Here is a 26,063-nt window from a genome sequence, read left to right on the forward strand (position 1 = left end):
CTCTTTGTTAAGGTAAAAGTCTGCTTCTAATGTGGAGAATGTATTGTCCCAAGCTTTGGGGGTTTGTAGAGATGTTTTCAGAGATACTTCTAGGGATCTGTAAATTTTCAGTTCTTCCAAGTTGCTATGATAAGGGGCGAGGTGTTTTCTCTCCACCGCCACAACAAGCTTCACCACACCAGCATTCCTCCTCACCCCAGGACCGCCCCTCAGAACTGTGACCCAGGTCCAAGCACTGGGAAAGCAAGAGATTCCTGCCTCAGCTCTGGCAAAGAGATCCCTGCAATCTCCCTCTGATCAGCCACTTGATTCCTCCTCAATCTGTGGGCCGGAAGCTCAGGAAACAGTTGCGGCCCCGGGGGTGGCTGAGACCTAGCTCCTTCTCTCACCACAGTTGCAGACTTTTCCCACTGACCTTATAAGTTGTCTTTGGCGTTCGTGGGTTGAGAAGTCTGGAAACCGCCACAGGTGCCCGCGATTCAGCCCTCTGAGGCCTGCTCCAGGGTCGCTGCGGCCTGCGTGCCCATGCCAAACTGCGCTCCTCTCCCCTCCCAGCATGATATACTTTTCAGATCAACCATCCAGGCTGTCTTTGGCTGTAAATTTGTTTCACTCTGTCTTTTTGTTGGTTCTGCTGCTTTAGAATTTGTTTAGAGACATTTTTTATAGGTATTTGGAGGGGTTTGGGGGGAGAGTTCAAGCAAGTCACTGCTTTCCCTCCACCATCTTGGCTCCGCCCCAAGATAGATGAATTTTTACAAAAATATAAATTGCCCAGGCTAACAGAAGAGGAAATAAAATACTTAAATAACCCCATTTCAGAGAAAGAAATTGACCAAGCCATCAATGAACTCCCTAGGAAAAAATCTCTAGGGCCAGATGGATTTACAAGTGAATTCTATCAAACATTTAAAGAACAATTAATTCCAATAAAAAAGGCAAAAGACAGCCCTTGTTTTCAAGGAGCTTCCAATCTAATGAAGAAGATAATAAGCAAATAAATATGTGTGTATGTGTTTATTTATGTATATGAATATGTATGGGTATGGGTATGTGGGTGTGGGGTGTGTGTGTATCAAGCTACATACAGGATAAATGAAAGACTATTGACAAGTAAGACACTGGAATAAAGAATGCTTGGGGGAGGCCTCCTGTAAAGGTGGATTTTAGCTAGGATTTAAAGGAAGCTAAGGAGGTCAATAGGCAAAACAGAGGAGAGAGAGTGTTCCAGGAAAGAGAAACAGCTGGAAAAAATGCCTGGAGCTGAGAAATGTAATGTATTGTTCATGGAGTAGTTGGGAGGCCATCATGTCAGACAGGGTAAAAGAGGAAAATTTGGCAGAAGGCATTTGAGTGATAGGAAATGAGGAAAAGTAAGAAGAGTGAATTCAAGAGTGAGTGAATGGCCTCAATTTTTTTCTGTAAAATATGAGGCAAGATTCGTAAGTGAGAGAGTGGGGGAGGGGGAGTCATGGGAGATTTGAGGAGGATTAAAAGGTTTGGAAAAGCCATTGTGGAGAGTAAGATAACAAGGGAGGTATAGTGGGGTTGCCATGTAGCAATGAGGATCCAATTGAGATTGTATAACATCAATTTGGAGTGGACCCAGTCAGAATGGTTGCATGATTTTTTCCATTTTCATTGAGCAGCATGTATGTAAGAGCAAAACTGATGATTATTGGGAGTGAGCCAAGGCTGAGGCTTGACTAAGCATAATTAGCAATATGATAAAGGGGCTGGAGATTTAAGAGAAGAGGACAGTGCAGAGTTAAACTGATTCATCAAGGGGTCAAAATGGGGAGAAGAAGAGAGAGTGATTAATGCAGGGGAGATGGTCTGGGAGAGAATTAAGGAGTCAAGGAATTGGAAGTCACAATGAAGATGAAGGGTAGAGTTTTCGAAGTACAGGCAGAAGGAGAAGTGAAAAACTAGCAAATAATGGACAGAAAAGAGATTTCAGTATTCTTGAATGTTGAGGTGGTAGATTTGTGGGTTATGGCAAGATCAAGGATATGACCATCTTTATGTTTGACTAAAGTGAAGTGGCGGAATAACTCATGGTAGGTAAGTTGCGGAACTGAGTGGTTAGGGTATTTGAGGGAGAATCAATATGAAAAGCCTCCTATTATGATGGCAGAAGTTGAGAGGGAAAGAGAAATTGTGATCTGGCTATCTGACTTATTGAAGAAAGAAGGACATAAAGTACCCTCCCTATGAGTGCACTTACTCTCATTCATTCATTCATTCATTCATTCATTAGAAGGACGATATGTGTCTAATGCAGCGCAAAGCACTGTGTTAAACACCTTGAAATATATAAAGAGAGGTTAGCATGGTATTGTGAACAGAGCTCTGAACTTAGAGTCAGGAAGACCTGGGATCAAATTCTGCCTCTGACTAACTGAGTGATTCTTGTCCCACTTAATCCCCCAAACCAGGGGTGAGGAACCTGCGGCCTTCAGGCCACATGTGGCCCTTTAGGTCTTTAAGTGAGGCCCTTTGACTGAATCTAAACTTCACAGAACAAATGGCCTTAATAAAAAGGATTTGTTCTGTAAAACTTAGACTCAGTCAAAAGGCCACACCCAAGGATCTAGAAGACTACATATGGCCTGGAGGCTGCAGGTTCCCCATCCTTGGCCTAAATCTCAATTTCCTTATGTATAAAATTGGGGAAAATCATATCACCTACTTCATAGGGTTTATAGGAAATGTCAGATTAGATGATATATGCAAGTCTTAAAGTGTTATTTAAATGTCATCTATTATTATAATTATCATCATTACTATTGTTTTAATGATGGTGTTCATATTAAAGATAATTAAAACATAGCTACAGTCCTTAAGAAGCATGTAAGACACATATAGAGGAAAACATAATGTAACTTATTACATGAAAAGTTCATAAGAGTTCAGTTCAAGATCCCTATGAACAGAAAGGGGTTGGAAACGGTTTCATGAAGGACGTAGATTTTGATCTGAACCTTGAAAAATAAGTAAGATTTCAACATATTGAAAAGAGAAGGTAGGGATGGGAAATATTCCAAGCTTAGGAGTGGTATTAGCAAAAAGAAGAGTGGGAGAGGGGAATGAACTATATTCCATGAAACTTTCAGTACTGCTCACCACCTGATTCAAAAATAAACACCCCAACTCACCCCAAGCTCCAGGGCATCAGCACTGAAATAAAAAAGAATGCCTTTTAGGTTCCATCACTGCACTTCTTATACCCAGGAATCCTTCTAAAGCACTCATTAACGCAGGCATGTTAATAACCCATTTGGATGTCATTGCTAAGCATGTAAAGAATGCTTGCTCTGTATTTGCTGTGCTTGCTAAGAGATTTTCCACTAACTACATATTCCAGATTCCAGGTTTACACTTGACTCTGAGCTTTCAGCAAGATAAGGTAAGAAGCAAGTTTAAATAGTGGCCTGTATTTCCCCAAATTTACTTTAGCTCAAAGATTTGCCTTGATTTTTAAGAAAATCACAATGTTTTTGTGCTCTTGAATCATAAAAGTCCAGGGCAAGAAAGACATACAAAGTCATCTCATCTTCACTGAGGTTGGATATATTCAAATCACCAAATGAAGATTCTGTTTGTTTTAAATAATTTATTTGCAGTTTGAATAGGTTGTTACTGTCCATGTTTTTGGAATAATAATAGCCGATATTTATTTGATAATTTTAAGATTGGCCAATGGTTTAACACAAACGAACTCAGTTGAACCTTACAACATTCCCTTGAGATTTCTATCATAGGTGATGTTAGCCCAATTATAAGAATGAGAAAACTGAGCCCGAGAGAGGCTAAATGAATTGTCTGTGCATATAAGTGGCAGGATTCAAATTCTAGGTCTTTCTAATTCTAAGTTTATCACTTTATCTGCTGTTTCTCTCAACAAGGTTAGATAGAGCCTAATGAGAAGTAGTCCCTCTCTCCTATGAGCTTTCATGGCATCTTATCTGTACTTCTCTTATCATATTTTTGTATGCATAATATATTGTCTATCTGATTATTAATTCCTTGAAGACAGGTACTCTGCCTTTTTTTTATCTTTTCATGCCTCTTAGGACCCTGAACAGTATCTTATACAAAGTACTTTTCTCAATTTGTTCATATGAGGGAGTGAAGAGTGAGATTCAACATTCTAAGCCAAAGATTCTTAACAAGTGGTCTTTGTTGAATAAAACTATCAGAAAAAGCAGGAACAGCTAAGGAAGAGTGGTCAAAAATTACACTGATTAGACAAAGTTCCATGTAGTAAATATTCAATGAGTTTGAATTTTTCTTTTTCTTTTTTTCCTTCATCTTGTTTTCAGAAAGTGATTATTCCCCCTACATCTGTTAAACAGGATGGAGGACACAAAGTTCGGAAAAAATATGGTGATTGTCTTTGCTTTACTATAATGTTGATTGTTTCTTCTGTTCTCAAAATTTGCCTCTCTTTCATAAACTGGCAAAAACTAAGAGATACCATATCCCTTAAAGGTCAGCAGCTTGCAGCTCCATTTGTAACAAAAATTAAAAACATTTAAAAGTAAATTAAATTAATTTTGTAGTTATCTGACTAGACTATCCTTTTTAAAATTTAATATGCCAACATGAAAATTTTATGAGTAAATGAAGTTAGAAATAATCTATTTTTATGTTCCTAAACTAACTGTCTGTAAATGACCTAAGGAACAAGCAATGACAGCTGGTATTTATATCATGCTTTGAGTTTTATAAAACACTTTAATGTACATTAGCTCAACTGAGCCTCACACAACCTTGTGGAGTGTTATAGCTATGATTATTCCCATTTTATAGCTAAGGAAGCTGATAGCTTAAGTGACTTGCTGAGGGTCACACAACTATTAAGTGCCTATGGTGGGGTTGGAACCCAGATCTTCTTGTCTCCAAGGCCAGTGTTCTCTATCCATTATGCAGTACTGTCTCTGAAAGGCAACAAGCATATATTAAACAATTACTACGTATCAGGCACATGATAAGTGCTAGGAATAAGAAAAACGAAAAGCTGTCCCCAGTAACAAGGAGTTTACATTCTAATTGATGAAGATATTACATTTTAAAAAATGAAAAGAAAGTGGGGAGAGGAGAAGATAAAGGCACCTCTGGGTCACATGGTGGAGAAGATGGGAGAATAAAGGGTGGTTGGTATGAACCCTTCCTCAAAATGGAGGTTTAGGGAGGAACTCAGGAATGAGAGAAAGGAGCCACAATGATGGATGGAGAAGGCAGCTGAAGCATGGTGGTAAAGTCCAGAACACTGATTTCCTTGTTTGTTTGTTTGTTTTTTGTTGTTTTCCTTTTTTTCCAGAAGAAAAAGAAATATGTTTAGTTGTTTCCCATCATGGCTTCAGAATATCCAGAGATGGTCATCTCACTAAAGTAATTTCACCTCTGTAGACCTCAGTTGCTTCATCTTCAGGTGGGAAGAATAGACAATGCTCTGTAAGCTGCCTTCTAGCTCTACTATTTGATGAATCTGTGATTCCTTCAGATTGCAAGTAGTTGTAGGACAATGATCACATTTGACTTCATTCTAAGTACACTGTAGTGTTCGTCTTCCTTCATGATTATTTCTTTAATTTTTAAAAATGCACCATGGGAAAGAATTTGTTCAGTAATATAAACACTCCATTTGGATGTGGTGATTTGCCTTTGAATGTTTATTTTATTTAAGCCAAAGCTTCTCTTCCACAGAAACTGTGTGTTCTCTAGTGAAAATCTCAGATAAAAGTAGAGAAACTAAAGATGAGAAGGGAATAGAAAGCAGTCCTTTCTTTGTTGGGTTCTCTTTCCTAAACTTGGTTTTGGCCTATGTGTCCCAGCCCTCTGATGCTACCCAAGGTCCCTCACTGAGGCAACCAATCTTATTTGGTACACTAGTCTCTTTATCTAGAGTTCATTAATATCATTCTTACTATGTATTGTAATTTGAGGGTGGGGAAGGAATTGAAGGTATCCAGACCTTTGATTTCATCAGCATAAGAATTCTCAGTATTGAAATAATCTCACCACTCACAACAATCAGTAGTTTATCAGCAATTTTTACTATTAGAAATTTGATCGGAGCCCTAAGAATTGAAGCAACATAGGTCTTTTTCATTCTTTCTAGTCTCTTCTCTTCTTTTACTTCTTATACATTGGATTTAATCTTCCCCTCACCTAATTCCTTAAGGGTTCAGATTTCTGGGCCTTCCAAGGTGATAACTACTAATCTGATGAATTAAAAAATTAGGACTTTAGGAGAAGGTTGAACCCCCAACTAGTTCATTCATTCATCACCAATTCAACAAATATTAAGTCTAAAGCACTGTGTTAGCCAAGGTCTCTTCTTTCTTTTTTGTTTTTTAATTATTCAAATATTTTTCCCCAATTGCATATAAAAATATTTTTAACATTCTTTATTTTTAAATTTGAGTTCCAAATTCTCTTCCTTCCTCCCCTTCCACCTCATTGAGAAGGCAAGCAACTTGAAACAGGTTTTGCATGTGCAGTCATGCAAAACATATTTCCATGTTAGTCATATTGTGAAAAAAATAGACAAAAATCAAGAAAAATAAAGAAAGTTTTAAAAAGTATGCTTCAATTTGTATTCATACTCCACAAGTTCTTTCTCTGGGGATGGATAGCATTTTTCATCATAAGTCCTTCAGAGTTGTCTTGGATCATTATATTACTGAGAATAGCTATGTCATTCACAATACAATATTGCTGTCCTTGTATACAATGTTCTCCTGGTTCTGCTCATTTCACTTTGCATCAGTTCATGTAAGTCCAGGTTTTTTTCTGAGAGCATTATGTTCATCATTTTTTATTACACAGTAGTATTCCATCACAATCATATACTACAACTTATTCAGCCATTCTCAATTGATAGGCATCCCCCCAGTTTCCAATTCTTTGCCACCAGAAAAGAGATGCTATGAATATTTTTGTACATATATGCCATTTTCCTTTTTTTAAAATCTCTTTAGGATACAGACCTAGTAGTGGTATTGTTAGGTTAAAGGGTACACATGGTTTTGTAGCCCTTTGGGCATAATTCCAAGTTACTCTCCAGAATGGTTGAATCAGTTCATAACTCCATCAACAGTACAATAGTGTCCCAATTTTCCCACATCCTCTCCAACTTTTGTCATTTTCATTTTCTGTCATATTAGTCAATCTGATAGGTATGAGGTAGTACCTCTGAATTGTTTTAATGTGCATTTCTCTAATCAACAGTGATTTAGAGCATTTTTTCATATGGCTATAGATAGCTTTGATTATTTCATCTGAAAACTGCCTTTCATATCCTTTGACCATTATCAATTGAGGAATGGCTTTTAAATATAACATGTTTGTAAATATGACTCAGTTCTCTATATATTTGTGAAATGAGCCTTTATCAGAGAAAATTGCTGTAAAATTGCTATTTTTCACAGTTACTAATATTAATTGTATTTCTCTCTATCTTATTTTCCCCATTTATTCTACTCTCTCTCCTTTCACCCTGTCCCTCCTCAAAAGTATTTTGCTTCTGACTACCATGTCTACTAATCAGCCCTTCCTTCTATCAGCCCACACACATACTTCTTTTATCCCTTATTATCCCCTTCCCCTCCTACTTTCCTGAAGAGTAAAATATATTTCTATAACCAACTGAATAGATATGTTATTCCTTCTTTGAGCCAATTCTGATAAGAGTAAGGTACAAGCATTCTTGTCCACTTCCCCTGTCTTCTCCTTTGATGTAAAATCTCTTTCATACCTCTTTTATGTGAGATAACTTAGCCCATTCCATCTCTCCTTTTCCCCTTTCCCCACTGCATTCTTCTTTCTTACTCCTTACTTATGTTTTTTTAGATAATTATCCCGTCTTATTCAACTCATACCTATGCCCTCTGTCTTCTAACTGCCCTAATAATGTGAAAGATCTTATGAGTTACAAATATCATCTTCCCATGTAAGAATGTAAACTAAATTTATTGAATCCCTTATGATTTCCCTTTCTCATTAACCTTTTCATGCTTCTCTTGAGTCTTGTATTTGAAAATCAAATTTTCTATTCAGCTCTGGTCTTTTCATTAGGAATGCTTGAAAGTTTTCTATTTCATTTAATATCCACTTTTCCCTGAAGGATTATACTCAGTTTTGCTGAGTAGGTAATTCTTGTTTGTAATCCTAGCTCCTTTGCCTTCCAGAATTTCATATTCCAAACCCTCCAATCCTTTAATATAGAAGCTACCAGGTCTTTCATTATCCTGACTATTGCTCCATGATACTTGATTTGTTTCTCTCTGGCTGCTTGCAATATTTTCTCCTTCACCAGGGAGCTCTGGAATTTGGCTATCATATTCTTGAGAGTTTTCATTTCTCTTTTAGGAGGTGATCGATGAATTCTTTCAATTTTTATTTTACTCTTGGGTTCTAGAATATCTGGGCAGTTTTCCTTGATAATTTCTTGAAAGGTGATATCTAGGATCTTTTTTTTTATCATGGCTTTCAGGTAGTGCAATCATTCTTAAATTTTCTCTCCTCGATCTATTTTCCAGGTCAGTTGCTTTTCCAATGAGAGATTTTACATTTTCTTCTATTTTTTCATTCTTTTGATTTTGTTTTATGGTTTCTTGATTTCTCATAAAGTCATTAGCTTCCACTTGCCCAATTCTAATTTTTAAGGGATTCTTCTCTTCAATGAATTTTTGCATATCTTTTTCCATTTGGCCAATTTTGCTTTTCCATGCCTCCTTCTCTTCATTGGATTTTTTTCCCTCTTTTACCATTTGTCCTATTTTTTTAAGGTGTTATTTTCTTCAATATTTTTGTGCCTCCTTTACCAAGAAGCTAACTCTTTTTTCATGATTTTCTTGCATCACTGTCATTTCTTTTCCCAAATTTTCTCTGCCTCCTTATTTGATTTTTAAAAATCCATTTTGAGTTCTTCCATGGCCTAAGACCAATTCATATTTTTCCTTGAGGCTTTGGATGTAGCAGTTTTGACTTTGTTTTCTTCTGATTTTGTATTTTGATCTTCCCTGTCCCCATAGTAACTTTCTCTGGTCAACATTTTTATTGTTGTTGTTGTTTGCTCATTTTCTAGTCTATTTCTTGACTTTTAACTTTACGTTAAAGTTGGACTCTGCTCCCTGGATGGAGTGGCACTAGCCAAAGCTTCAGGTTTTTTGTGCAGCTGTTTTCAGAGCTAGATCTGGGAGTCTGTAAGTTTTCAGTTCTTCCAACACGGTAAAATCCAAGGAGAGATGTGTCTACTGTGCTCCTGGTCTGTGCTCTTGTCTGTGAGTGACCACAAGTACTTTTCTCTGCCCTTGAAATGTGACCAGGGTTTCTGCTCCCCTGGGGCCACAAGCTTTGGTGTGCTGTTGCTCCTCTTTGCCCTTAGCCTGTGACCCATATCCAAGTGTGGACAATGCAACACAGTCCTGCACCCATTTCCAACGAAAGAATCCATGTAATCTCCTGATCAGTTGTTTGACTCCCTTACCATCTCTTGGCTGAGAGCTCTGGAAGCAGCTGCTGCAGCTACTGATCCAGTCACCTCCAGGGCCTGCTCCTACATTAGCATAGCCTGTGCTCTACTCTCACTCTGGTGAGGTAGACTTTTCCTGCTGACCTTCTAAGCTGTCGTGGCCTGGAAAATTGTTTTGCCCTGACCTTTTGTGAACCCTGTCACTCCAGAATTTGTTTTGACATGTTATTTAAAGTTGTTTGGAGGGGAATTTAGGAGAATACAGGCAAGTTCCTACCTTCTCCAGCCATCTTGACTCCACCTTCCATGGTCTCTTCCTTTAAACATCTTATAATCTAATTGGGGAAATAAGTCATTCAATTCATTTCAATTCAACAAATATTTGTTAAATGTCTACTACATGAAAGTCACTGACACATACATGATAATGAAATAAACTGAAGAAGAAATAATAAGACATTATTACTAGATTGTTACAAACCAACTATGATTCAGTGCCAGTTGATCAGAAAGTCTGAAAGTTCCATGCTCCCACAGGAGGAAGATGTACCAGTGAAATGGAATAGTTAGGTACAGCTTCTTGGGACTGTCAGGATCCCCATGTCAAGACTACCCACTTTCTTTTACTCCTCTCTTTTTACTATTAGGAGTCACCCTATTTCCCAGGACTGAGACACAGAAAGCAAGCTGTACCCGGAGCTTGGCATAACAACAATCCTTTGTGCTCACCTTCTGGATGAATTCAGCTGCAGCAAAATCCCAGAAATGTTTCACACCAACACCAGGTGGTCCCTGAGCTTGGACAAGTATATGCAGTACCCATGTTCTGGTCATGAAGCCCCGCTGTGAATCAAACTCGTCTCATTGATGCTCTTACTCATTGTCAGGACTACAGCTCACTGCATAACCACTGGTGTATGTATTGAGATTTGCCCACACTAAGGAAGGTCTCCTACTAGAGGAGGCCTCAGCACATTTGTCTGGTTTTCCTGCTCCAATAGAATAAAGAAAGCTTTTTCCTTATGACTGCTGTTATCTCTTTGGTTGTTTTGTTCTGTTTTTAACTTTATTTTTCAGAGTTAACTATGGTTGTGATAACCTGTATAAGCTCTTTGGTGTTTTTAGAATTAATAGCAGTTTCAAAACCTCTGTGACTCTTTGGTCATTTGTTTACAGAGTTGACAGGACCACTTCTTTTCCCATAGATGTAGCCAAGTGAAAATTTCCTGGGGACTTGCTCAAACTTAGAAGAATGATCTCAATGGATTTTAGGCCATTTAGAGGGAGAAAAGTACTTTTTTTACATTTTTAAAAATTTATTTTTATTAATTTATTTCGATTTATCAACAATCACTTCCATAAACTTTTGAGTTTTAAATTTTTCTCCCCCTCCCTCCCTCTTCTCTTCCAAGATGGCACACAATCTAATATAGGCTATACATATACATTCTTATTAAACATATTTTCACATTAGTGATATTACAAATAAGAATTAGAACTAATAGGAGGAACCACCAGAAAGAGGAAACAAAACACAACAGAAGAAAAAAATAGCAAATAGTATGCTTTGATCTACATTCAAACTCCATAGTTCTTTCTTTGGATGCAGATAGCATTTTCCATCATAAGGCTTTTGGAGATGTCTTAGTTCCTTGTATTGCTTGGAGGGGTTAAGTTTATCAAAGTCAGTCATCACTCAATGTGGCTGTTATTGTGTACAACGTTCTCTTGGTTCTGCTCACTTCACTCAGCATCAAACCATACAAGTCTTTCCAGGTTTATCTGAAGTCTGCCTGTTCATCATTTCTTATAGCACAATAGTATTCCATTACACTCATATATCACATTCACAATTATGATTACTATCTGTATCTTTCTCTCCATCATCCCCCCCATGTTTATGCTTTTCCTTCTCCTTTCTTCTTTTCCCTCCTCACTAATGTTTTGCTTTTGACCACCACCTCCCTCAGCTCCACCTCCCTTCTTTTAGTTCCCTCCCTTTTCTTTCCCCTTTTCCCTCCTACTGCCTATAGGGCGTGTTAGATTTCTATACCTAACTGATTATGTTATTCCCTTCTTAAGCCAAATCTGATGACAGTAAGGTTCAAACAATGCTCATCTCCCTCCCTTCTTTCCCTCTGTTGTAATAGATTTTTGTGTCTTTTCCTGTGATGTAGTTTACCCTTGTCTGAGTCCTCCTTTCCTTTTCTCTCAGTACATTTTCTTAGTAACATCAGATTAATTCACTTACTTAGATCTATTTAACCCACTTGATTAGATTTTTTCATCATTACATCAAAGTCAATTTATACCCATCCCCTTTATGTATACCCCTTTAACATGGTGTAATAACAATACAGTTCTCAAGAGTTACAAGGATCATCTTCCCTTGTAGGGGTGTAAAGAGTTTGCCCTTATTAATAACATGTTGTTACTTTCTGTCCTGTTTATCTTTTTATGTCTCTCTTGAGTCTTGTATTTGAAGATCAAATTTTTTTGTTGAGCTCTGGTCTTTTTATCAGGAAGGTATGGAAGTCTCCTATTTGGGTGAATATACATCTCCTCCCCTGAAAGATCATGCTCATTTTTTCTGGGTAGTTGATCCTTGGTTGTAATCCAAGCTCCTTTGCCTTATGGAATATCCTATTCTACATCCTACAGTCTTTTAATGTAGAAGCTGCAAGGTCCTGTGTAATCCTAACTGTGGTTCCATGATATTTAAATTGTTTCTTTTGGGCTGCTTGCAGTATTTTTTCTTTGACCTGGTAATTTTGGAATTTGGCTACTATATTCCTTGGCTTTTTCAATTTGGGATCTCTTTCAGGAGGTGATCAGTGGATTCTTTCTATGGCTATTTTACCCTCTGGTTCTAGGAACTCAGGGTAGTTTTCCTTTATGATTTCCTGAAAGATACTGTCCAGGCTCTTTTTTTTCATCATGATTTTCAGGTAGATCAATAATTTTTAAATTGTCTCTCCTGGATTGATTTTCCAGGTCAGTTGTTTCACCAATGAGATATTTTACATTTTCATCTATTTTTTCATTCTTTTGTTTTTGTTTGACTGATTCTTGCTCTCTCATAGAGTCATTAGCTTCCATGTGCTCAATTCTAATTTTTAACAAATTGTTTTCTTCTATTAGATTTTGTACTTCCTTCCCCATTTGGCCAATTGTATTTTTAAGGGATTTGTTTTCTTCCGTGTACTTTTTTTCCAATTGGCCAATTGTACTTTTTAAGGACTCCTCTACCTCTCTCGTTTGACTTTTAAAATACTTCTTGAGCTCTTCTAAGAAGGCTTTTTGGGCTTCTGACCAATTCATATTCCCTTTTGAGGTTGCAGATGTGTGTTTGTTGACAGTGTTATCCTCTTCAGAATTTCTACCTCGATCTTCACTCTTCCCATAATAAGAGTCTAGCATACATTTCTTTTTGCTCATGGTGTTTGCTTATTTCCTGGCCTTTAAAGAGATTGAGTTCTCCTGCTGGGGAGCAGAGGGCACTGACCCAAGCTTCTTGTGTTGGGAGCCTAGGGCCTGGTTGATGGCTTTGTGTGCTGGGGCCTCCAATGTTGGCAGGTGGAGGCTGTAGGATTCTGGCAGCTTACCTGGCGTTGGGCTGGAAACAGCAATACTAGAACTCTAGGGGTAGGATTGGGTAGTGTGGTCCCTGGAGATTTCCTGATCACCCAGGCCTTTCCTTCCTCTTTTCAGATGGGTGTTGTAGGGTAGTTATCTGCCTGGGGTCCCTTGGAGCGCTGCTTCTCTTAGTTTGGCTGAGGCACTGGGAAAGCCGGTTGCTGTAGAATGCTGAGGCACCTGATGGTTTTCTAAGTTGGTTTCCTTTCCACCAGTTTCCCCACCCTCAATGAGGCACTTGGGATTCAGGTGTTGATGTTTGCCTGCTCCACCACCTGGGCTTCAGGATCTCCTCCTGGTATGCTGAGGTGAGGTTTTCCACTAGCTTGCCAGGATGCCTCCCTCTCTGTACTGCTCCCCTTCCTCCAAGGTAAGAGGGGCCTTTCCAGTTAATTCCTCAAGCTACCTGGGCTACTGGACTGGAGCACCCCATCTTTCTTCTGGTTCAGCTGTTCCAGGGTTTTTCCTGGGGTGATATTTTCTGGGCTTTCAGGGGTTAATAAGGGAGAGTAAGAGAGACTCACCTCCTACTCTGCCATCTTGGCTCCCAGGAGAGGAAGTCTCTTGAGTTGATTCTTGAGGAGAACAAGTGATTCTGAGTCGCGAAAAAACTTTTGCAGGCCATTTGAGGAGAAAGAGAGGCTTCAAGAGAGGAATCAAGTCACATATTATGAGCGATCATCTACTTTACCTAGGCATGATCTTGGTCCCAAAGGGGAAATTGTCAATGACTATGGCAAGCCTTCCATGATGCATCATTCAAAGAAATGGTAGAAGTTTAAAATCTAGATTCTTACCCTCACTACTCCCTGCAAAAGCAAAACTACTTCATTATTTTTTTGTTGTTGTTCATTTCAACTAGATTTTCAGCAAAAAGGGGACCTCTCTTTCTGGGGCCCCATTGGTACGGTGGAACTTTTGACAGTCTCTTATATCTATTCTTCCTGAGATTAGCAAAAGTAGATAGATGATAGATAAATAGATATAGATATATACACACATACACACATACACATATATGTATGTGTATGTATACATATATATGTATATATATGTGTATATATATATATAATTTGCAAGTTTAAAGTCACATTTTTCTTTCTATATTTAAAAAAGTTGACAAATCTGAGTTGGGATATCTGTGTATCATTGTTGAAAAGGGAAATCTCTCTGGCCATATTGACAATATATACAAGTTTCATAGCATTCCTAATCATGGTTTTAGATGATCTGCTGTTCCTATGTGACACTTTTAAAACACATAAAACAAGTCTTTGCCTCCATATTGAGTTCCTCTTGTTGGCATCTGTTCACATTACACACGTGCCCAATTAGTTGGAATTTCTGAAATGGGCACTTCAAAAGAACATGCACTATAACATGTACAACATTTTTTTAAATAGTCAGAAAACATTCAGCTGAAAAAATAGCATTTCAGGGACCTATTTGAACATCCTATTCCTCAATCTATTCTCACCCCTAACATTGTTCCTAGACCCAAACTTACTTGGTGCATAAACTTCCTAAATGACTCCATTTTCTCCACTTTACCCCTCCAATTTGTCAGGACAAATTTGTCAGGACACAGGAATTGATCTTCCTAAAAACTCTCTTTTACCATTCTATGACCCTGTTCCAAAATCTTCAAGGGCCCTTTGTTGCCAACATGATAAACATAAAGGTCAAACTCCTTTGTTTGGCATTCAAGACCTGCTATCTTTATCCTCATTACACCTTGATTGGTCTTATTCACTCTGCCCTGAATCCTTTTTAAGAGTTTTCTCCTCTATGTCTTTACGTAATTTGTCGCTCTTGGTTTGGAATGCCTCTTGACTTCTCTTATTTTATCCACTTTTCAAGGCTTAACTCAAATCCTATTTCTTCTATGAAACCTCAATTGTTTCTTTATTTCCTGTGATCTCCCATAACTTATTTTATCTGGAACATTCTCTTGCACTTATCATATTATATTGTAATATTGTTAGTCCCATAACCTCACTGAGTTAATTGGGTTCATTGCTTCATTTGAAGTCCCATCCGGTTGCAATCTGAGAAAGCCCTCTGCGTAGTTATTTATAAGATTTCAAGCAAAACATTAAGCAACAGTCTAAGAATTTGGCTATACCCAGTATTCTAATATTTTCAGAGATAGCAGTAGGCATTTACACACTCCAGGACCTTCTTCTTGTTCAATTAGAGGAGAGGAGGGAGCTATGCAAGTTTGGTGCAGTTTTTTTGTTTGTTTGTTTGTTTTGTTTTGTTTTTTGGTGTTCTATCTATCCCTTTCTCACTGGGTGGTTGAGCAGTAAATCAGTGTAAGGCTGGCAATTGACGGTATAACAACTAAGCTAAACCCTTGCTGGTTGACCTGAAGTAAATTGACAGTTCAAACAACCATTGACATTAGTAGGAAAAGGGAAAAAGGAGTAGTTTCCTCTGCTTATATACTGTGTGTTTCCATTGTTATTGCTAATGACCCAATAGTACAAAATTCAACTATAATCTGTGGCAGAGGTCCCCCATGTGTTCTGGAATGATATGAATTTTATTTGATCTTGAGAGCCTAATCACAAGGAATGCAGTTTCTCTGTTTGGATCCTACTACCACACTGGAAACTGAGGAAATCTCTTTATGTAAAGCATACATATGACTCATGTTTCAGTTCTCTCCCAAATATCATAATTGAATACAAGACAGCCTTTAATTCATCCACCACAGAAAATGCCCAGGACACAAAAAACTCCCAGATGCTTGTTAACAAATACAGAAATATAAAATAATAAAATTGCCGGTCAGACTTATTAGACAACCCCTGGAAGGTAAAGACACAGTGTGAGACTGCTGTGCAAGTATTTCCCGTCACCTTGGATGTGTACCATTGTAGGATCTCACATTAATATCACGAAGGGCTAGCAATGTCCAGATCTCCCTGATCCTAATGGCAAGGCTTTAGTCCTAGAGGGTGAGGATTATCCTCATCCTTCTTCAAATTACATAATCCTGAGGAAATTATCTTCTTCCAGGAGGCTGGTACCCATCTCAAAAGTCTTCAATTTTCTAGGAATGCTTGAAATTATATGGAAATCTATTTTCAGGAAAATTAGTTTCTGTCTTATGCCCAGAACAAGACAACAGAAGGGCAGGTGAAAGCAGCATGAAATGGAAGTCTAGGAACTCACCTCTCAGGTTTGGCCTGGAGTGATGGGGAGAAGGTGGTTAGCCATGTGCTTCACCTCCAAGTCACCATTTTTTTGTGTTTTAAGGGTAAGGAAAGGAAGAAATATACTTCTCCTTCTCACCTCAATTCAAGTCCAAGGGAAGAAAAAACATGGAAAAACAAGGAGTTAGACTCATTTTCCAGATCACTTTTTTAGTCCACATAGGGATTGGCCACTCTGACTAGAGTGTACCCCTCTGACCCTCAGTTAACCAATTGCAAGGGGGCAGTAACATCCTCTGAAACCCAATCAGCAAGATGTCAGTAAGCAAATCCATCTTTATGAGTAGTCTGAGGTGTTCTTACAATGCCTGCAACAAGATCCACATCCCATAATTCATCATCTATAATCCATCCATTCACAATGCATCATGATTGAGGGAACTTCATTGAATTAGTTAGGGGTTCCCCTGATCATCCTCTTGTTATATGTACATATGACCCTTTCCCCAGTTATTTTCCTGGGTATATATTTTATCTCTCTAAACTAGGTTGTAATCTCCTTTAATAACACTATCTGATATTACTGTAGGAGCTCAATGAATATTTGTTAACTAATTAAATGTGTCTGCCCTTTTTCTATTCTTCCTTCTCTCTCCCTTGACTTCAGTCATTTTGTATGATTTTACAACTTTAATGAAATACAAGGAAATGGAAATCATCAAGATTTAGCCACATCCTTAAAAGCTTTACAGAGACAGTGAGTATCTATTTTTTTAAATGCTAAGCTAATTACTTGGGGGGAGGATGGGGAAGGAATCATTGAGATTTTGCAGATGGTATGGCTCTTTTTTTTCTAGTAAGGCAAATAGATATGTATGGCTAAATGAAGACACTCATATTCAATAGCATTAATCACTACTCTGTCCTCTGCACTAAAAAGAAATGGATTTAGCCACCAAGTCACTATTATTTCCATTGTGACATAGATTGTCTATTGTAGCAGGATTCACTGGCCTCCATGCAGCATTTACTGTTAATTAGCAATGTGTGACAGCTCAAGGAAAATAGTCTTGAAGTTTGGAGGCCTCTTTTTTTCCCTGACTCAATCTAGGTTTTTTCATTTTATCTAGAAAAAGAGGAATAGAAGAATTTTCTGACTATCACTGTGTCCATATTAATTTTAATTCAGTCTTTCATATTTAAAGATGACCTACCAAGTAAGAATACATTTTAAGTATGCATTTTAGACATGCATTTTAACCACTGAGTGAGGAATTTGTGCTTATTCATTAACATTCTCATCTACAATCAACAGCATGTGTGAATGTGAATGGGATGACTAACCAGCCAAGGTCTGGATAGAGTTAGTTTTATAAATTTACATATTTATACAATCCTAGAAATGTTCTCCAAACACTTGTAAAGTTAGTATATAATCCTTAACAATAATATGACATGCACAAGTGTTCCTGAAAAGAGGATGGTAATGAAATAACTATCCTGGACCTAGTCAGGCCTACCCTAGAAAAAGGACTCATGGACTTCCCAGCTCCTAAGAGGGAGAAGAGAACAAAACTCTTGATTTCTCTTCTACTCACCAAGTAGAAAGAATTGCACTTTTATCTGCCTCTGCCCACAGAGGATGTAAAGAGGTCTAAGCATTCCTGCTAATCCATTCTCCAGGAAAAGACAGGAGACTTGATGTTCTGACCTTTAGGAGAAGAGGGAAATAAAACAGAAGGCCAAAGGGCTCCTTTGCCCACTAGGAATGATACTTCCAAAGACAGCTAGGTAAGTAGTGAGCATCCTAAAAACCTCTTGGCTATCATGAACTACTCCCATATTTAGAGCTAGAAAGGACCCTGGAGATCTTCCAAGCCAACTCTCTAATTTTACAAATGAGCAAAGTGAGACCTAAAGAGGGAAAGTGACTCAATCAACACTACGTGTGCAGTGATGGAGCCACATCCTCTGCCTTCAATTTGAGCACTCTTCCCAAGTCTGCTTCAGTAACCTGAAAACACTATGTAGCATTAATTAATATAGAATTAATATTATTAATTCAAAATGAATATAAGGGAACTGGAAAATTTTGTATGGAAGGCAAATATTTCTTTATTACCAAAGAGAGTTTCAGAAACTGTCATTATTTTAAGAAGGAATAGAGATTAAATGTAAGGATTATGGCTACATTGTATTTTTTAAATAAAATCTCTTCTTGCCAATACTTTCAGAGTATTTTCCAGTTCACTGATATATATTTAAAGGAGAAAATTTATTTGCCAAAAACAAATCAATCTTTAATACTATTTACATAGGATACTTTATACTTCTATTCCTCAGAATAACTGGGATTTGTTTGGTGAGTATATTCCAGTCAAGGTTATTATATTGGAGCCAGATCATATTGGCTCACAAGAGCTGATTGTTAAATTATGAATATTTACACGTAGGAAATTGGAAAATGTTACAAAACAGGAACTTCATATATTGTTTGTGTATTGTTTAAACTTCAGAAAGTGGTGGAGAAAATGGTAATAATGCAGTCTAAACTTAAAAGTATGTTACTACTATGCCATAAGAAATGATGAGCTTGATGATCTTAGAAAAACATGGATAGACTTGCACAAAATAATGAAGAGAGAAACAAGCAGAACCAAAAGAACGCTGTTTATACTAACAGTAATACTGTTTTGAAAACAACTTTCAGTGAATAAATCATTTTGACTATTATAAATACCCAAATTAACTACAAAGGACACATGAAGGAAGACATTTTCTGCATCCAGAGAAAGAACTGATATTAGAAGTATGTATAGAATGGTTTTACATGTGTATGTGCGTATACATACACACACACATACATACATATTTGTGTCTGATGGTAGCCATCTCTATGGAAGGGAGAGGAGAAGAAAAAAAAGGAAAAAAGGGGAAAAAATGATTTACATAACTTTATTATATATTTAAAAGGAATAGCAAGTTGTGCATAATAGTTTTATAGTTTCATGTGTAATAATATTTTTTATTATACTATGTTGTAGAAATGCTTATTTTATTCCTTAAATTAAAAGTTAAATAATAATTAAAAAACAAAAAAAGTATTGTATGTACTTTTTTTTTTGGAGATCCAGTCGTTAAACACTTACCAGCACATTTCTAGTACTTCTTCTGATGCATATCACAAGCCTTTCCATATCTTCATAGTTGATCTCTACAAGTTGTTATTTTTATTTTTACCTTGATACATCAGTGAATATATGATCCAATTAAAGTAGGTATTTTCTCCATCATTTCCCCAAGCTTTTTCTTTCTATGCAACACCTATCCAAGGCCTCCAATCAATTTTCCATAGTGAGTCCACCCTCAGCCTGCTTCTCACGGAGCATTCAGGTTGCCTCTAAGGAATTCCTAATGTGCTCACTATATGGCTGGTACATATACTTTGTGCCACATCTACATAATTCTTATTTAATAATTTATTATTGCCAATTAATGACCTCCATACTTCTCTCCATTTTTCTTTGCATGGCCTCCAACTTTAGTTCTTTGGAGACTGACATTCATATTTCACGGTCATGTAGCACTACCAGCAGAATATGTCAATAGTCCAATGTATCTGAGACTTCATGGATGCTAGTTCTCTTTCTAAAATTGTAGATTACAAGCATTCAATGTCTGCTTATACTGTGTAATTTTTTTTCATGTCTCCCTATAAATCAGCTTACTCACACAAGTGATCCACCCAACCTGCCTTCCTCTCCTTCTCTTGATACTACAGAGATGTCAATGGAATATGAGCACTTTTAACCACTCCTCCTTCTCACTATAAAAACAACCCATATGTTTTTTCTTTTTCTCATTCCACAAGAAAGAAGATCATATGGTGGAAAGAGAACTTACCTTCACACCAAGAAGATCTGAGTTCAAGTTCTGTCTTTGATATACCCTGGCTGACTGACCCTGGCCAAGTTATTTCACTTTTCAATATTCTAAGGCAATGGTGTCAAATTCAAATAGAAATGGAGGTCACTAAACTGTACATAATGAGTTGCATATTGACTTAGAAAACACATGCTAACATCATCTATGTCCCATTATATTATTTTATTTATTCTGTTACACATTTCCCAATTACATTTTAATCTGGTTCAGGATGCACTTGGGAGTGCTGTGGGGGCAATGCCACCATGTGTTTGGCTCCTCTGCCCAGAGGCCCTCTATGAAACTGTAATTTGCAGAGGAGGTATAGAGTGGCACTGGTAGAGATTTTTGTTTGTTTGTTTGTTTGTTTGTTTCCATCCATCCAGGAGTTCCCTTTATGAAGGAAATTACAGATCTAACCCCTACTTGTATTTTTTTTTCCCTCTCATGATATTTTTATACCATTTCTACTATATAGTCCCTGCTTTGGTGTAGCTTCTTCATACCCACCATGCATTTCTCTGTTCCTCTCCAGGTGATCTCCAACTTCAGTTCTTTGGAAACACTAATGTTTTGTGATTCACTGACATACAACATCACTGCAATAAAGTGGGTCTTTGTTTTGGGGAGAATCTGTAGGTTGTTTTTTTATTATACAATTTCCTAAGAACAATTCTTTAGCTTTTTTTCTTCACTGACATTTCCATTTCTGAATGTCACCAAAGAAAACAAATATTGGAAAATTAGCTGAACTAGACCAAACATAGAGGAGGTCTATGTTAGAAATAATGCAATTTTAACAACTTTGAAGGCTTAATTTTCATGATATCAAAGGAGACAAAAATAGCAAAAGCATAGGGGTAAAGCTCCAAAATCTGTTTCCCCAAAAAAAGGGCAACCAAAATAATACCAATAAGTACTTATGTATGTATGTATGTATATATATATATATATGTTTCTATTTCTATTTCTATAAAAATATGAAAATAATCTACCTTCCAGAAAAATACTTATATTAAAAGGTGGACATTTCTTTCCATGAGAATTCCATTGCCATTAAAAGCACTGCATAGTTCTCCAGAAATAACTCAGCTCACTCCCTTTCTCTTATTCAATTCTCTGTCCAGTTCACTATCCATCCAAAGCCATCTAGCACAGATATCCCTGGAAGAAGAAAGAAGAAGAAAGATAATCTGGATAGTAGGACTTATTCATCAACTTGGCTTTTCTTCTGTGAATAGTTAAGCTGGACTCCTTTGTGTAATTCTCCAATCTCATTTAGCAAACTCTATAATGTTTCAAGGACTTGATGCAATCAGGAACAACTATAGGTCCTTTCATGATTAATACTAAGTCATGACCTGATAGATAATCCTCAGGAATAAATCTTTCTGGATTTACCTAGACTGATTCTCACCTGAGATGTCACCAGGCCATACTCAAAATATTGCTGGTTTTGAGCATGACTTTCCATAGTTTATGCTTTGCTAAAATATCATTCAAGAAATCAGAGTATTCCACACCATTATGTGGCATTGACATAAAATTTTAGCAGAGTATTTTATAGTTGGACAATTATTTTATAGATTAATTCTAAAAATGACCTGAAGGTAGGTTTTACTATACCTCCTTCTGTATTTTTCAACACCTGCACATTAGACCCACTAAAATATAGCTAGCCGAAAACTGAACTAGGTCAGGAAACTTGAATCCTATTTCCCATTTGGCCAATTGTTAGCTATAGCCATGGAAAGTCCCTCAAATCCTCATACCTCCATTTTTTAAAAAATTAACAACCTAAATGAGAGAATGCATGAAACATTTTCCTTTGAAGGAAGCTGTCTTTAAACTCCAAAGTATAGTCATTTATAATTGTTACCACAGAACTCTAAAATCATCACTCAAAGCCAGATTTCTGCTTCCTCTTTCAATTTTTCTTAAAAATTTTTGGATAATTGATTAATTAGTAATTAATATTTTAGTTTTCATCATTCACTTCCATAAGATTTTGAGTTTTAAATTTTCTCCCCCTCCCACTTCTCCCCCCCAAGATGGTGTGCAATTTGATATAAGCTCTACATATACATTCATGTTAAGCATATTTTCCCATTAATCATGATGCAAAGAACAATTAGAACACAGGAGGAGCCACAAGAATGAAGCAAAAAAACAAAACAACAAAGGAAAAGGAGAGCAAATAGTATGCTTCCATCTGCATTCAGACTCCACGTTTCTTTCTCTGGGTGTGGATAGCATTTTCCATCATGAGTCTTTTGGAGTTATCTTAAATTCTTGCATTACAGTGAAGAGCCAAGTCTATCAAAAAAAGATACGAAATAGTAATGAGCCCTAAGAAGGACTTCTAATGGCATGTCTGACTAACGCCTCAACATTCCTATTTCAAAGAAGAGAAGAAGGAATGAAGAAGAAAAGCCAACACATTTCCAACACATGGGATCATATAAATGTAGGAGTAAAAGTCTTTAAATCCAAACTGTCAAATAGGTATGATTTTTTTTCCTGCCTGCAAGGAGAGAGAGAGAAAAGAGAAAGAGAGAAAGAGAGAGAGAGAGAAAGAGAGAGAGAGAGAGAAAGAGAGAAAGAGAGAGAGAGAAAGAGAGAGAGAGAGAGAGAGAGAGAGAGAGAGAGAGAGAGAGAGAGAGAGAGAGAGAGAGAGAGAGAGAGAGAGGGAGGGAGGGAGAGCACTTGCTCTTGAGTCAGAGGATGTGGGGCCAAATCTGCCATTTATTGCCAATGTGATGTCAGGTATATCGCTCGACCTTCCCATGTCTCAGTCTCATTATCTGTAAAATGAAAAGGTGGGACTAGATATCCTCCAAGACTACTTTTGCTTCTAGATCTCTTCTCCCCAGGTAGACTGGGGCAATGAAATCTCTGCATACTAAGCTTCTTACCCATCCATCCAACATTCATCATTGTTTTATTTCATTTAAAAGAAAAGTTCTATGATAGTGCACTGCTAAAAGATTTCCAGAGAGGAAGAAAAAATCTGTACCTTCCTAATCCTTATACATCCACTATAAATAAAATCTAATATGGAAGAAATAAAGGAATAGTAAACAGGAAGTTGGTAATGATGGGCAGTGTTCATTAGCAATAATCTTTTTGCTTTGACTTTTTTATTTTACTTGAGTTGGAAACTCTATCACACTACTTGTCAGTCTATAAAATCCTGCTTGACATGTGACCTAGAAAACGTCTGTTTGACTTTCTTCTCCTGAAAAAGGACCAAACCTACCATTCAGATAAGTAAGAACCTGCCATACTTTTTAAAGGTTTCAGAGAAAGATACTCATTCAGTCTCTATGCCAATGCATATTTGTATAAAAAGGATCATATTCGCTTTGAAACTCAGGCCCTTAAAGCTACTGTTTCAAATTCTGTATCAAGTTACTTATGTTTTAAGATGGTCCAAGACCCTTACAAGTCCATTACAGCCATGTATACTAGTTAGGGTTACAGATGCTACTAAATCTCCCATAATCCCACAGGGCCCACTGGTACACCATTTCCTCTGACAATCAATGTTGAGTATTATTAAAATGGCCCACAGCATATGAGTGGCAATTAAGCATCAACAAGCCCTGATCATAATCAATTCATCATTCTTTCATAGCATTACTCTCAGAGATCCTTCAATTAGGCAAAATGGAAAGACTCACACAGAAACTGAAAACTCTTAAAGAACAGAGGTAAAATATGAATAATGCAAAAAGCAAGAACATAGAGTGGCCAAATTAATTGACGTCAGATCCTTAAAAGTGTCACAATGATTCCTCCACAGTCCCTGAGGTGACAACAAACTCTCTAAGTCTTCCAGATCCTCTACTTAGGAAATCATTTTCATGTTTGACCTTCCAGGAGACAGTGCCTCTGAGTTACGACTGCTTTATGTTAGACAGAGTGCTTATGGGTGGCAGGACAGGAGAGGCCAGAAGCTTGTTGCCTCAGCAACCAAATGCAAAAGGAGATCCAGCATATGGGGCACATTCCTCATATCCTGTAGTTAGCCCTTCACCCCACCCCCAGCTTTTTCTAGCATTCAGTTGCCAGGGCAACAGGATATCAGTTTTTTAGTGGGTACTTTAAGAGATGGTAACCTTGCCCTCTGTGTGAGAACAGGCAGTCATAACCTTGTGCTGCTTTTATGAATAATAGCAATAATAAGACAATGATAATGAAAAACTAAAATTCATGCTTAACTTTGTATGAATTAATTGTATTAATATTTTTGCCTTTTGATTTTTAATGAGTGATTAGAGAAGTTAGATAGAAAGGTAAAATAGTAGCAGAATTCTGGGGAGAGTCCTAGGAGCCCCCTAAAGACCAGTAGAAAAATCTTGAGTACAAATCTTCAAAATCTAGCATGCCGATGAATCTGTGATCTCATCATTGTGGGTAATTCCTGCAACAACACGGACTACAATCCCTCTGTGCTTTTCCATCCTGAATATCTTGCCATTAGTTCACCTCAGAGAGGCTACCCAATATGGTGAAGGCTTCCTTACATTCTCTTGATATTCAAAGGATACCAATAGAGAATTGTTGTTATTCATCAATTATCTCTTAATTTCACTGACTTGTTGGCCATAAATTTCATTTATTACATCAATTTCCCTCAATAATCATATGGTTTCATTCTCAGTCAGAATGTCAATATTGAAATGATTCATTTCTTCCTATCGTTGGATATGACTTAAAAATTGTGTGATTCTTAGTACTTTCTATCTACTTTTCCACCACTCTTCCATAGTCACTATCAAAACAGGTAGTTACACATAAAACTGAGGGCCAATTTGTACTTTACTTTGCTCCATGGTAGTGATGGCCAAAGAATTTATCACCAAGTAGCCAGTTTACTGTTGATGAGGCTTTGCATATTAGTTAAGGTGGCCTTAGAAAAGCAGGCATAATTTCTTGCTAGGTCTGTACTATAAGTCTTTCCAGCAAGGTAAATCTTCCCAGAATTTGTGTTCCAATGGATTACATTCCAAAACTGAAAGGTATCTTCCCACTATGAGACACACAAGTAGCATGTTGTGGATATTAGAGCAGCATTTAGATATATGTTTCATATGTATTTTTAACTGGTTAAGTAGCCAGAAAAAAAAAGGTAACGTGGTAGAACAAATAAAAAGCCAGCCTTGAACTCCTGAAAGGCTGTAGCACTTTTCATCTTTCTCACAGAAGATGAACTTATTATTCAACTATAGTGCCAGAGGATAGAGTTAGTCTTTATGGTGGATACCCCAAACAAGTTTACCTCAGGTTAAAGGTGTGCTATTGGCCCACATCCATTCAAAACTATAGCTCACAAACCCAAACAGTTTACTTTTCTGGAAAGCCAGAGGACATGATCCAAAAAAGACATTTAATGAAATAGCATAGTAAAAATAATAGCAATAAAACTTCTCATAAACATGAAACAAATGCTCCCACAAATACAAACATTATCAATAGAAGAAATAAGTAGCTATCTTTAGAGAACACACCAGGCTAGGGCACATTTATGGCAGGGCCCATATGAAGGGGCACATGTTGCCAGGAGATGTGGTAACTTGTACCTCTGATACAATAAGGCTGCTGATGCTTCTTAGTAATGTCATCATGCTGCTTCTGCTGGTTTCACATGGCCAACATTACTCTATTGGTCCAGCGATTTTTGATAGGTATGGCTGACCTCTGGGCCCTGCCATCCATCCCTCTATACATCCTTTAGGTCTTCCCAGTCCTTTCCATCTTTCTCGCGGCTGAATTTCCTCTTGTTTTCTCTCCTAATTAGAGTGTGAGCTTTCTTTCTTTCTTTCTTTCTTTCTTTCTTTCTTTCTTTCTTTCTT

Source organism: Vombatus ursinus, unplaced genomic scaffold (assembly GCF_900497805.2).
Source record: "Vombatus ursinus unplaced genomic scaffold, bare-nosed wombat genome assembly UNPS02001419.1, whole genome shotgun sequence".
Lineage (NCBI taxonomy): Eukaryota > Metazoa > Chordata > Mammalia > Diprotodontia > Vombatidae > Vombatus > Vombatus ursinus.